The sequence below is a fragment of the Mobula birostris genome, chromosome 8 (genome assembly GCF_030028105.1).
Source record: "Mobula birostris isolate sMobBir1 chromosome 8, sMobBir1.hap1, whole genome shotgun sequence".
Classification (NCBI taxonomy): Eukaryota; Metazoa; Chordata; class Chondrichthyes; order Myliobatiformes; family Myliobatidae; genus Mobula; species Mobula birostris.
In genome coordinates this window covers 4,988,638-5,001,730 of record NC_092377.1, presented here as the reverse complement: position 1 = coordinate 5,001,730, position 13,093 = coordinate 4,988,638, and positions in this window count along the sequence as shown.

Genomic DNA, 13,093 nt, shown 5'->3' with positions numbered 1-13,093 from the left:
CTTTTCCCCCTCTTATTTTACCTCCTTGCCCACTGGTCACCTCCCCCACCCTTCTCTCTTTCTTCCATGGCCTTCTGTCTCTTTCACCAACTTCCCAGATCTTTGCTTCATCCCTCCCCCACCACGTTTCACCTATCAACTGGCATTTCCCTCACCTTTCAAATCGACTCGTCAGCATTTTCTCTCCAGTCCTGCCGAAGGGTTTTGGCCCAAAACGTCGACTGTCTATTTCTCTCCCCATGACGCTGCCTGACCTGCTGAGCTCGCGGAAGGGAAGTGCTTGTCATGTAGCACAACAACCGCCGGAGGGCGGTGTGGGTCCATTATCCCAATCATCAGGATGCGTTTCTGTCCCGACGATCGTTTATCTCCGGAGCTCGCAGACCCAAAAAATGTCTCACTGGCGATTGGGACAAGAAGCAGCAAGTAGAAATATTCCAGTGGTTAGTGCTGATGTTCCACTACCTGCTCCTGTTTGGTGTACTATTGTAGTTTTGACTTTTACACATCAGCACCCACATTGTCAACTTGTCCTCAGACTCCCTGAGCCTGGTCACACTGACAGCAGAACAAATAGATTCACAGAGTAATACAGCAAATCTGTGAACCTTCAGCCCATCTAGTCCATCCTGACCAGGATGCCCCTGTCTACATGAATCCAACTGACCTGAATTTGGCCCATATCCCTCTAAAACATTCCTCTCCATGTACCTGTGCAAATGTTATTTTAATGTTGTAATTCTACCAGTCTGCTCTTTGTACTGGGTGTTGGGTTGGAGATACTTCTCCATCAAAGGAGGTGAAAGACATTTCTTCCCTCCACCAGCCTACAGGTCACCCTTGGGCAAGGTGTAGCACCTGCTTTGCCCCTGTCCCCCATCAGGGTCATGTGAAGCCATGGGAGCAGGTGGTGGATGGTTGTATGAGCAGTCGTGTATATCACCAGTCCTGGTTATGTGACCATTGACGCCAGTCAGACAATCCCTGAGAAGTATTGATCATGGCTGGCATCACCCATCTTGTAAAGACTCTGCCCAGAAGAAGGCAATGACAAACCAGTTCTGTAGGAAAAATTGGTAAGAGTAATCATGGTCATGGGATGATGATCACCCACGTCATACGACACGGCACATGATGATGATGATGATAATTTGCTAGCAACAGCATACAAGCTAAATAATCCAATACATGCTGTCCCTGCCCAGGAGTGTCTGATAGAACTTAACCCTATACGGAATCTATTTTATCCTGGCCAGTTCAGAAATCAGTTTTGTCCAGTCAGCAGGAGCTCCCCCTTTAGGGCCAAAATCAAAGTTGAGTTTAATGTTGAACACATGAGTACCTGTGTGTACAGGTGTCATGAAAATCTGACTGGAAGCAGCATTGGAATTGATTTATGATTGTCACATGGATGGAGATTCAGTGAGAAATCTGCCCTACACACTCTTCATTACATGACAATATCATTAACAGAATGCAGAATAAAGTGTATCAGCTACAGAGAGAGTGCAGTGCAGGCTGACAGTGAGGTCACTGTGAGGTAGATTGGGAGGTCAGGAGTCCATATTCTCGTACCAGAAAATCCCTGGATAACCACATCTGCACCATGTGCACCGAGCTGCAGTTCCTCAGAACGTGTTAAAGAACTGGAGCTGCAACTCGATGACCTTCGGAGATGATAGATCGGAGTTACAGGGAGGGAGTCACCCCGAGGCAGGTGAATGGGTGACTGTCAGGAGAGGGAACGGAAATGGGCAGCCGGTACAGATCCCCCTGTGGCCGTGCCCCTCAATAACAAGTGTACCGTTTTGGATACTGTTGGGAGAGTGACATACCAGGGGTGAGCCGCAGTGACTGGGTCTCTGGCCCTGAGTCTGGTGCTGTGGCTCAGAAGGGGATGGGTCTGAGGAGGAATGCAGTGGTGAAAGGAGGAGTAGATGAGAGAGTCTGTCGATGCGACAGAGACATAAATGGTATGTTGCCCCAGGTACCAGGGTCAAGTACGACTCAGAAGATGTCCACAACATTCTAAAGGAGGGGGGAGAGCAGCAGGTGTCTTGGGACATATTAGTACCAATGACATAGGAAAGAAGAGAGGGGAGGTCCAGAGGACAGAATTTAGGGAGCTAGGTAGAAAGCTGAAAAGAAGGAGCTCTGGGTTAATGTTTTCTGGATTGCTGTCTGTGATGTCTGCCAGCGAGGGTAAGAATGGGATGATTTGGCAGATGAATCTGTGGCTGAGGAACTGGTGCAGTGAGTGGGGTTCAGAATTATGGATCATTAGTCATAGATTTATAGACCTTTAATCTTCAGTATTGACCGCAGGACTTGGCAATGATGATGACAGACGACCCTGGATGAAGACCCCAAACAGTAAGCCTTGAACTCTGGACTTGCTGACGTGTAAGCCTGAACACGCTGTCTCAATCTATGGTCTTGCATATTCGTGTACCCAGTGGGTCACCAACCCTCGTGTCTCAGTCCTTTGGTCAATACCGGGCTCCACAGAGGTGGGATACATCGTTGACACCCCAGTTGTCACTTCAATTTTGATATTTCAAAGCAAATGGGTCAGGTAGTGAGTAAAGCTCCCTCTGTGAGCTGTGTTTTGTGCTCTGCCTGTTTGCAAACAGTGATCACCAGTTACTGTGTGAGAGGGTCAAGAGGGAAATGAATGAATGTTTGAACAGAGCATTTATTAGATCCATCCAGATGTGCTCAGATACTCTTGTGTGTTTTGCCAGTGCTAATCTGCTGATGAAGGTCACTGAGTTGGAGAAAGAGTTCAATTCAAGAGCTGTCACGCTTCCTACCTCAAAACAACAGCAGATCCCAAGCCACACTATGTTCTATGTTCTAGGTACATGGATGGGAGGGGTTCAGATGGCTGTGTCCAGGTGCAGGTAGATGGAATTAGGCAGGATCCAGGTTGTCACAGATTAGATGGGCCAAAGGGTCTGTTTCATGACTCTATGGCACACAATTCCCAACAGCAACAACTGCAATTTTACTGAGCTTCAGACAGAGGGCTGCAGGAACCTGCAGAGAATTGAGGACACAGCCTCTCTGGTGTGTGCATGTGTGTGTGTGTGTGCACACATTTTTTGCTCTGAGTGCATAAAGGAATTTAAACTGCGCGCCACCCTCTACCTTGCCGGCACATTAAGTATATTTGAGGATCACATGTGATCACATTTCCTTTTCTGGTTTCTGACGGGGACAGTGTGGACAAAATGGATTTTGGGATGATTTGTCTGCAGATTTTAGAACTGGCTGATTAATGTTGTTTTTATGGAAGAAATGATTGATTCACTATGTTGAATTCCAAAGAAGCAAAGGGTGGGAAGCGTAAAAAAAATTATTATTTCATTAAAAGCTTAATGAAAGGTAGAAACTGGTCCATCGTAAGCTCATGAGGTCAGGAATGTGCAGCTACAATACTGTACAATACAGAAACCAGTGTTTCCTGTGTATTGTGTGTGAAAGAGCTTTGACCAGTAGCAAATCCAGACATCAGAAGTTTTGAGAGGAGGGGAATTCAATCAGGTCCATTGCCCAAGTACAAAAGGCAGCAGTGGGTTGTTACAGTGAAAAGGAGTTTTGACCAGCAAACAAACATCATTTGTGATTGATTAGAAAGCAGGGGCAAGTGTATAGCAATCACCTAAGTGGTGATCTTGAGGCTTTAGCTCTTTAAGATTTCGCTTAGAGAGGCTACAGTCAGAGAAAGCAAAGGGAAGAAAAATTCCAGGTTAATTTGTTTTTCTTTCCCTTCTTTACATCTACTGAGATAGGACAATTGAGATACCAGGCATGATTTCTGAATGCTCCTCTTGTGGGATGTGGGAAGGCAGGGAGATCTGCAGTGCATCCAGTTACACTTCTAACAAACTGAGTTAGGGGGTTGGAGCTGGAACTAGAACTGGATGAACTGATAATTTGGGAGACTGAGGGGGTGACAGACAGGACATTTAGAGAGGTAGTTACACAAGGTGCAGGATGCAGAAAACTGGGTGACAATTGGGAAGGAGAAAGAGGTCAAGGAGCCAGTGCAGAGTAACCCCATGGCCGTTCCCCTCAATAGCAGGTATATCACTTTGGATAATGTCGGGGGTGAGACTGAGTGGGGGCAGTTGACCTGAGAGAGGAAAGTCACAGTGGTTGGGTCTGGCACTAAGTCTGCCTCTGGGACTCTGAAGGGAAATGGGGAGAAAATGCACACTTTGGTGATAGAGGATTCGTTAGTTAGGGGAACGGACAGGAGGTTCTGTGGGTGAGAATGAGATTTTCGGATGGTATGTTGCCCCCTGCGTGCCAGAGTCCAAGGTATCTTGGACTGGGTCCTCAGCATTCGTAAGTGGAGGGTGAACAGCCAGAAGTTGTGTCCCATGTAGGTACCACGTACATGGATAGCATGAGTGACAAGGTTCTGCTGAGGGAGTTCAGGGAGCTGGGTGCTGAGTTAAAGGGTGGGACATCCAGGTTATGATCTCAGGATTGCTCTCCTTGCCACGTGCCAATGAGGCCAGAACTAGGAAGATTATATAGTTTAACATGTATCTACAGAGTTGTAGAAGGGAGGGTGTAAGATTTTTGGATCATTGGGCTCTCTTCCAGGGAAAGTGGAACCTATACAGAAGGGACGTTTTTCACCTGAACTAGAGGGGGTCTAATATCCTCGTGGGAGGGTTTGTTAATGCTGCACGGTGGTGTTTAAACTAGAGTTGTAGGGAGATGGAATCCAGAGCACCAGAATAGTTTGCGGAGAAGTTGTGGAGGCCAGTGTTGGTAAGACCTCAGACGAAGTTAGGAATTGAAGGATAGATCATGGTGTGATTAGTGTCCTGAGTATCCTATATTTCAATGCAAGAAGTACCGTAGGAAAGGGGGATAATAGTGCTGAAGATGAGGTAACTGGTTTACACACACAGGTGAGGTGTAGTGAGGAGAGGCTGTTGATACAGCAAAATTGCTGTCAGTGGATCAGTTCAATGTAAAAGGTGGACAAAATCAAAAAAGGATGAATACAGGACTGAAAGTGTTGTATTTCAAAACAGTTTATGAAATAAGGTAAGTAGGTTCGTTCATTCCTTATTTTTCTTTCTTTTCTTATTTAACACTTGAGAGAATAGGAGAGTTGTCTGCAGAGCCAGTGTTCTGTTCTGGGTGTCAGATGTGGGATTTCCAGGAGACTTTCAACCTCCCCGATGACTACATCTGCACCGGGTGCATTGAGATGTAGCTCCTGAGAGACCGTGTTGGGGAACTGGAGCTGCAGCTCGATGACCTTCGGCTTGTTTGGGAAAGTGAAGCAGTGATAGACAGGAGATACAGGGAGGTTGTCTCCCCAAGGCTACAGGAGACAGAGAAATGGGTGATTGTCAGGAGAGGGAAGGGAGAACATATAGTGGAGAGCACCCCTATGGTTGTCCCCCTCAGCAATCAGTACACCATCTGGAGAACGACTGGGGGAATGACCTACCTGGGGAAGCAACAGTGGTCGTGCCACTGGCACTGAGTCTAGCCCTGCGGCTCAGGAGAAGAGAGAACTGAAGAGGCTGGCAAGAGTAATAGGGGACTCTATCATTAAGGGAGCAGATAGGCAAGTCTGCGGACATGAAAAGGAAACACGGATGGTAGTTTGCCTCCCAGGTGCCATTGTCCACAATGTTTCTGAACATGTCCACAATATCCTGAAAAGTGAGGGTGAACAGCCAGAAGTCCTGATACATATTGGTACCAATGACATGGGTAGAAAAAGGGAGAAGGTTCTGAAAAAAGAATATGGGGAGTTATGAAGGAAGCTGAGAAGCAGGAAATCAAGGGTAATAATCTTGGGATTGCTGCCTGTGCCATAGGACAGTGATGATGGGAATAAAATGAGGTGGCAGATAAATGCGTGGCTGAAGAACTGGATCAGGGGGACAGGGATTCAGATTTAGACCATATGACCATAAGATTTAGGAGCAGATTAGGCCATTCAGCCCATTGAGTCTGCTCTGTCATTCAATCATGGCCTGATCTACTTCATCTAGTCATCCCCACTCCCCTGCTTTCACCCCATACCCTCTGATGCCCTGGCTAATCAAGAACCTGTCTATCTCTGCCTTAAATACACCCAATGACTTGGCCTCCACAGCCACTCGTGGCAACAAATTCCACAGATTTACCACCCTCTGACTAAAGTAATTTCTCCACATCTCAGTTCTAAAAGGACGTCCTTCAATCCTGAAGTCGTACCCTCATGTCCTAGAAGCCCCTACCATGGGAAATATATTCCAGATCATTATGACTGCTTCTGAGGCAGGTGGGACCTATGCAAAAGGGACGGGTTGCACTTGAATCCGAGGGGGACCAATATTCTTCTAGAGCTGTTGTGAGTGCATTAGACTCGTATGGCAGGGAGATAGGAACCAGGATGATGGAAGTGAGGATGAGGTTGCAGGCTCACAAGTAGGTGATGTAATTTGAATGTTAGGAAGGACGGGCCGATGACTGGGTACAACTGTAGACAGAACAAGGAGTTAAGTTGTACCACAGAGGCAAAACTCAAAAGTGTGAAGAATGCAGGACTGAAGACGCTGTTTTTAAATACATGTAGCATTTGGAACGTAGTAAGTTGATGAACTCGTGGCACAATTACGGATTAGTGGCTATGATATTGTGAGTCATGGCTGAAATAAGGCCATGGTTGGGAGTTTCAGGTCAAAGGATATACTTTGTATCACAAGGACAGGCAGGAAGGCATAGGTGATGATTTGACTAGTTGGTAAGAGTTGGAAAGAATGTATTGTTATTGGAGAGCATCCAGAGGAGGTTTGAGAATGATTCTGGGAATGAAGTGGTTAGCATATGAAGAGCATTTGGCAGCTTTGGGCCTGTACTCACTGGAATTTAGAAGCATATATGGGGATCTCATTGAAACCTACCGACTGCTGAAAGGAGTAGATGTGGAGAGAATGAATCCTATGATGGGGGTATCCAGCACTAGAGGGCACAGCTTCAAAATTAAGGGGTAACCTTTTAAAACAGAAGTAAAGAGGAATTTTTTTAGCCAGCGAGTAGTGAATCTGTGGAATGCTCTGCCAAGTCTGTGGGTATATTTAAAGCAAAAGTTGATAGATTCATGATTAGTTGGAACATCAAAGGATATGGGTCGAGGGCAGGTGAATGGGGTTGAATAGAATCTGGGATCAACCATGATGAAATGGTGGAACAGACTCGATGGGCTGAATGACCTAACTCCACTCCTATGTCTTAAAGTCTAAAATAGGTAGATATGGGTCTGTCGATGACAGTCACATTGTCCCGTCATGGAAGGCCACCTGGGCCCAGTCAGTGACGAGAGTGTGGTGGAGGAGGGCATTCAGACCATCATAGCTGTCATGGTAGAGTCTGCTATCCCCATCACCCCGTCACCTCCCAATCTCAACAGCATCTCTCTAAAGTGTGTTTGTTTGTTCCACTTTTTTCCTGTTCCCTTTTGCAATTTCCTCTTGCTTTTGACTGTATAGGCTCTACATTGTACTTTACTGGCCATTCCTTCAGGTAAAATCTGGCTGTGAAACCTTGTATCAGTTTGTTCCCGTTAAGTTTACTCCTGTATTCAACCCTAGTAGATCTGAGTCATCAGGATGATTGCAGAAATCCAAGAGTTCTAGTCACCACCACCTTTTCACAGAGAATTGAACACAGGTGAATACAGCACAGGGACAAGCCATACTGTTCACCATGATACTGTCATGTACCCTGTGATGGGTTAAAGAACAGCAGAAATGGAAAACGCCTTGGAGTCTGGTTTTGCTGTTAACTAATACTCGTTTATTAGTAACTACACAATACTGTAATATAAATTCAGATATATCAAACAGGTTAGCAATGATTGTGTGTGTGTATGTGTATATGTGTGTGTGTGTGTGTGTGTATATATATATATCTGTCTGTGAGCTGATGCCGTCGATCTTCCCGTTGTCCTCCGAAACTTCCAAGTTAGCCAAATTTGACCAACTTAAGAGCGCTGTCTTCAAGTGATAGTCTACCAATCCAGGCAAAGGTTAGTCTCACAGGTAGACTCCACAGGGTCGCTCTTTCACACACCAATAATCACAGATCGACCCATCACAATTGATCCTCAGTCCCACACTCGTGGGCACCTGAACAGGATAGTGGTAACTTCATCACACCTTAGTGTGCCTGCATGTCCTGTGAAACAAGCTATTATGCTGGTTTAAATACTGTTGTGCTAAACACCAGCTGTCCATCAAGTAGCTCCTCCCTTCTCTCTCTGTAGGAACTCAGAAGCTGGCAGTGTCCTTGCAGAAATCCCAAACAAACTGTGAGCAGTCTTTGTCTCTCAATAATAAGTTGTTTGTGCTGTACAGTTTCATGCTGCCTCTCTTTTTAAAAGCACAGTCCATAATGAATAACTCAGGATATCGTCACACCTCCCTCTTTTTGGGGAAAAATTTTGATCAAGGAGCAAAATTTTTAGTTTAACTGTAGATTACAAAGTTTGAAACAATACATGTATAATTATCAGATAACAGCAAAACGTGTACAACTTCTAACTTAACATCTGGATAAACAATCAGCTATAATGTTGTCAGTACCTTTTACATGTTTTATTTTCGGGTCATATTCTTGCAAGATCTGACTCCAGTTTAATAACCTTCTATTCCTATCCTTCATCTTAGTTAGAAACACTAACAGATTGTGATCCGTGTAAATCACCAGTGGTCTCTGGGCAGGACAAACATAAGCTTCAAAATGTTGTAAAGCCAGAACAAGTGATAGCAACTCCTTTTCAACAGTGGAATATTTCTTCTGGTGCACATTGAATTTCTTTGAGAAATAAGCTACTGGGTGTTCAATGTCATCCACTCCCTTCTGCCCCAGCAGTACTGCCCCAGCAGCTTTGTCACTAGTGTCTGTCACTACAGAGAATGGTTTTGAAAAATCAGGTGCTTTGAGCACAGGTTGGTAACACAATAGTTTTTAGTCATTCAAAGGCTTCCTGGCTAAGCTCACTCCATACAAATCTTTCACTCTTCCCTAGTAGTTTCGTTAGGGGGACAGCGATATCTGCAAAATTCTTACAAAACTTACGGTAGTACCCCACCATTCCTAAAAACCTTCTTAAAGCTTTCTTGCCGGTAGGAACAGGAACCTCAGCAATAGCTTGAACCTTGGCCTGTACAGGAGCCCATTGGCTCTGGCCTACTACGTAGCCAAGATAAGTAACAGTAGCATACCCAAACTCACTTTTAGCAAGGTTCACAGTAAGATTGGCCTCAGAAAGCCTATCAAGTAGTTTTTCTACAGCTGCAATATGTTCTTCCCATGTGTCATTCCATACAACCAAATCATCGATATAAGCCCCTGTATTTTCTAAACCTCAAATCACCGAATTGATCATCCTTTGGAATGTCCCTGGAGCATTTTTCATTCCAAAGGGTAAGACATTATACTCGTACAGTCCAGATGGTGTGACAAATGCTGAGATTTCTCTAGCCCTTTCTCTCAAGGGAACACACCAGTATCCTTTTAGCAAGTCAATTTTTGTGAGGTATTTAGCCTTTCCCACTTTATCAATACAGTCATCCACTCTCTCTTCTTGTTCAACTATTTTACTTTTTTCTAAGTTCACTCTCTTGTGATGCTGTTTAATCAGCTCAGCTGAGCCTACAATAACATCATGCACTGCAGCTGTGCACTGTCAGGGGACATTAGAAAACAAATTGTTATAATTGCCAATTAACCCTTTCAATTGTTTTTGCTGTGCAGGCTCCAAATGATGGACCTTGTTATTAATGTTTTGCAAAACAATTGAATTCTCGAGCCTGGTTGTTACTATATTCAGCTTGTTAAAATTATCTGGTATCTGTTTACCAGCCTCCATGACTCCATTTGTTTTCATAACAGTACTCACAGGTGCTATCTCCGAGTCATAATAATAAGGCTTTATCACATTTACGTGCACCATTTGAGTCGCCTTCCTCCATCCAAGAGTCTGAACAACATAATTCAGTGTCAATTTTCTTAATTATCTGGTATGGTCCACTAAATCTCGCTTCAAGGGGGTTGGTAAGGAGGGGGAACAGCACCGGGACCTTATCTCCAACACGATATCTCTGTTCTCTAGCTTTCCAGTCATACTACAGCTTCATCTTAATTTGAGAGTTCTACAAATTCTGCTTTGCAAGGTCACAAGCCTTGTTAAGCCTATCTCGAAACTCCAAAACATAATCCAGCACACTGATACATACTTTCAGATCAGACCACTGTTCCCTGAGCAAGGTCAAAGGTCCTCTGGGCCTGTGACTGACAACAAGCTCAAACAGACTAAACCCCAATGATTCTTGAATTGAGTCTCTAACAGCAAAGAGAAGTAAGTATATTCCCTCATCCCAGTCCCTGTTATTCTCATAACAGTAGGTTTTAATCATTGTCTTTAAAGTGGAATGGAACTGTTCCAAGGCTCCTTGGGACTGTGGGTGGTATGCAGATGACACAATTTGTTTAGCCCCCCCCTCAGAAACTATTTGCTGGAATACTCCCAATGAGTCCCAGTGTGGCTTCAGAACCGAGAGATCCACCATCGACATTATCTTACTCAGGCAGCTACAGGAGAAGAGCCGGGAATAGAGACAGCCTTTGTACATTGCCTTTATCGATCTGACCAAGGCTTTCGACCTGGTTAGCAGAAAAGGCCTCTTCACACTCCTGAAGAAGATCAGATGCCCTTCAAAGCTGCTGAATCTCATTGCCTCTTTCCATGATGGCATGCAGGGGACAGTACAATTCGATGGATCATCCTCAGAGCCCTTCCCCATCCAAAGTGGAGTGAAGCAGGGTTGCGTCCTTGCCCCGACGCTCTTCGGGATCTTCTTCTCCCTTGTAATGTTGTACATTTTCAGAACATCTGATGATAGAGTGTACCTATACACTAGGTCCAACAGCAAGCTCTTCAACCTTGCACCCCTCAGAGCAAAGACCAAAGTGCGTCAGGTCCTGATCCGGGAGATACTCTTCGCTGATGATGCCGCCCTGATGTCACACACAGTCTGGTCTCCAGAGGCTAGTCAGTTCCCTGGCACATGCTTGCCAAGAGTTTTGCCACACCATCAGACTGAAGAAGACAGATCATGGGCCAAGGCGTCAGCGAAGCCCCCAGCATCAGCGACCACACCCTGCAAGCGGTAGAGGAATTCACCTACCTAGGATCGACGGTCTCCAGCCATCTGACCCTCGATCCAGAGCTCGACAGGTGAATAGGGAAAGCCGCCGCTGCTGTGGCCAAGCTCTCAAAGTGAGTGTGGAAAAGCAACAAGCTCAAGGCAGCCACCAAGATTGCAGCGTACAGAGCCTGCATACTGAGTACTCTTCTCTACGGCAGCGAGAGTTGGACAACCTACACACGCCAAGAGCACCACCTCAACAGCTTCCTGGGCATTTCCTGGAAAGACCGCGTGCCAAACGAGGACGTCCTGTACCGGGCCAGCATGCCAAGCATGCATGTCCTTCTCACACAGTGATGACTGCGCTGGCTTGGCCACGTCCGCCGCGTGCAGGATGGCCGCATCCCCACGGACATCCTATACGGAGAATTCACCGCAGGATCCCAGCCCATTGGGTGCCCACTGCTGTGTTAACAGGGACGTCTGTAAACGTGACCTGAAGTCTGCTGATATCAGGGTGGACACTTGGGACGCGACAGACTGTACGTACAGGCATTACCAATGCAGAGGAAAAACGAACTGGACTGTGGTCGGACAGAAGAGGGAGAAGGAAAACTGCAGCAGTGACGACCCAGCCGCAGACATCACCCTCCCTGTGCAGCAGCTGTGTCGAGGACTGCCGCACAGGAAGTGGCTTATTCAGCCACAGCCGACGCTGTTCCACACCCAGTTGAGTCCTGAACCGGGTGCATCCATTGTCTACTTAGACAGACGGAGCCATCAAAGTTACCACCCTAGTCGGACTGAATTTCTCTGGGCAAACCGACTGTGGTAAAGTACTTGATGAGAGCCTTCAGCACTGTTTTAGCCCTAATATTTTGCAGAGAAACTGCCCTGGGGAACCTAGAAGTGGCACACATGATAGTTAACACATACTGATGGCCAGCTGCAGTCACTGGCAGTCGGCCAACACAGTCCACCATAATTCGGGAAAATGGTTCAGCAAAAGCAGGTATTGGCCAAAGTGGTACTTTTGGAATGGCCTGGTTAGGTTTTCCCACCGCCTGGCACTTATGGCAAATTCTGCAATAATTCACAGTATCCTTTCTCACATTGGGCCAATAGAATTCCCTCATAATCCTGTGCACTGTCTTCTTTACCCCAAAGTGTCCGCCTATAGGGGTTATCATGGGCCAAGTTTAAAATTTCAGCCCTGAAAACTTTTGGAACCACTACCTGGTGCACAATAGCCCAATCCTCACTTGCGGGCACAGTGGTTGGCCTCCTCTTCCTCATTAACACCCCATTTTAAGGTAGTTTCCCGCTGACACTCTCTGAATTTCATCCTCGGAGACAGCTGTCTCCCTTTAAAGCCACAATTTCAGAATCTCGCTTCTGTTCCTCTATAAATTCCTTTCTAGATAAGGACAAGCCTTCCTCATCCACCTTACTCTCATCAGCCTTACTCCCCTCTAAGTCCTGTTGGAATAAGGACGGTAGGAAAGTCTCTGATAAATCATCACGAGCATCAGCAGACTTTTCCAACATGCTTCGAGTGACTGCGCATGCGGGGTGAACATCAGTACCCATGGGTGGGTCTTCAGCAGTGGCAGGCTTGCTCGTTAGCTGAACTGCTGGATTAACATCCCCACCTACAAGGTCATTGCCGAGCAATACATCAACATCGTACCCCTATCTTGACAGGTCTTGATACCAAGTCGCATTTCAAAACTATGTTATGATTATGAAGATACATGGTCCTCTTTTATTGTCATTTAGTAATGCATGCATTAAGAAATGATACATTATTTCCTCTGGTGTGATATCACAAAACACAGGACTAACCAAGACTGAAAAAACTGACAAAACCACATAATTATAACATATAGTTACAAACAGTGTAACAATACCATAAC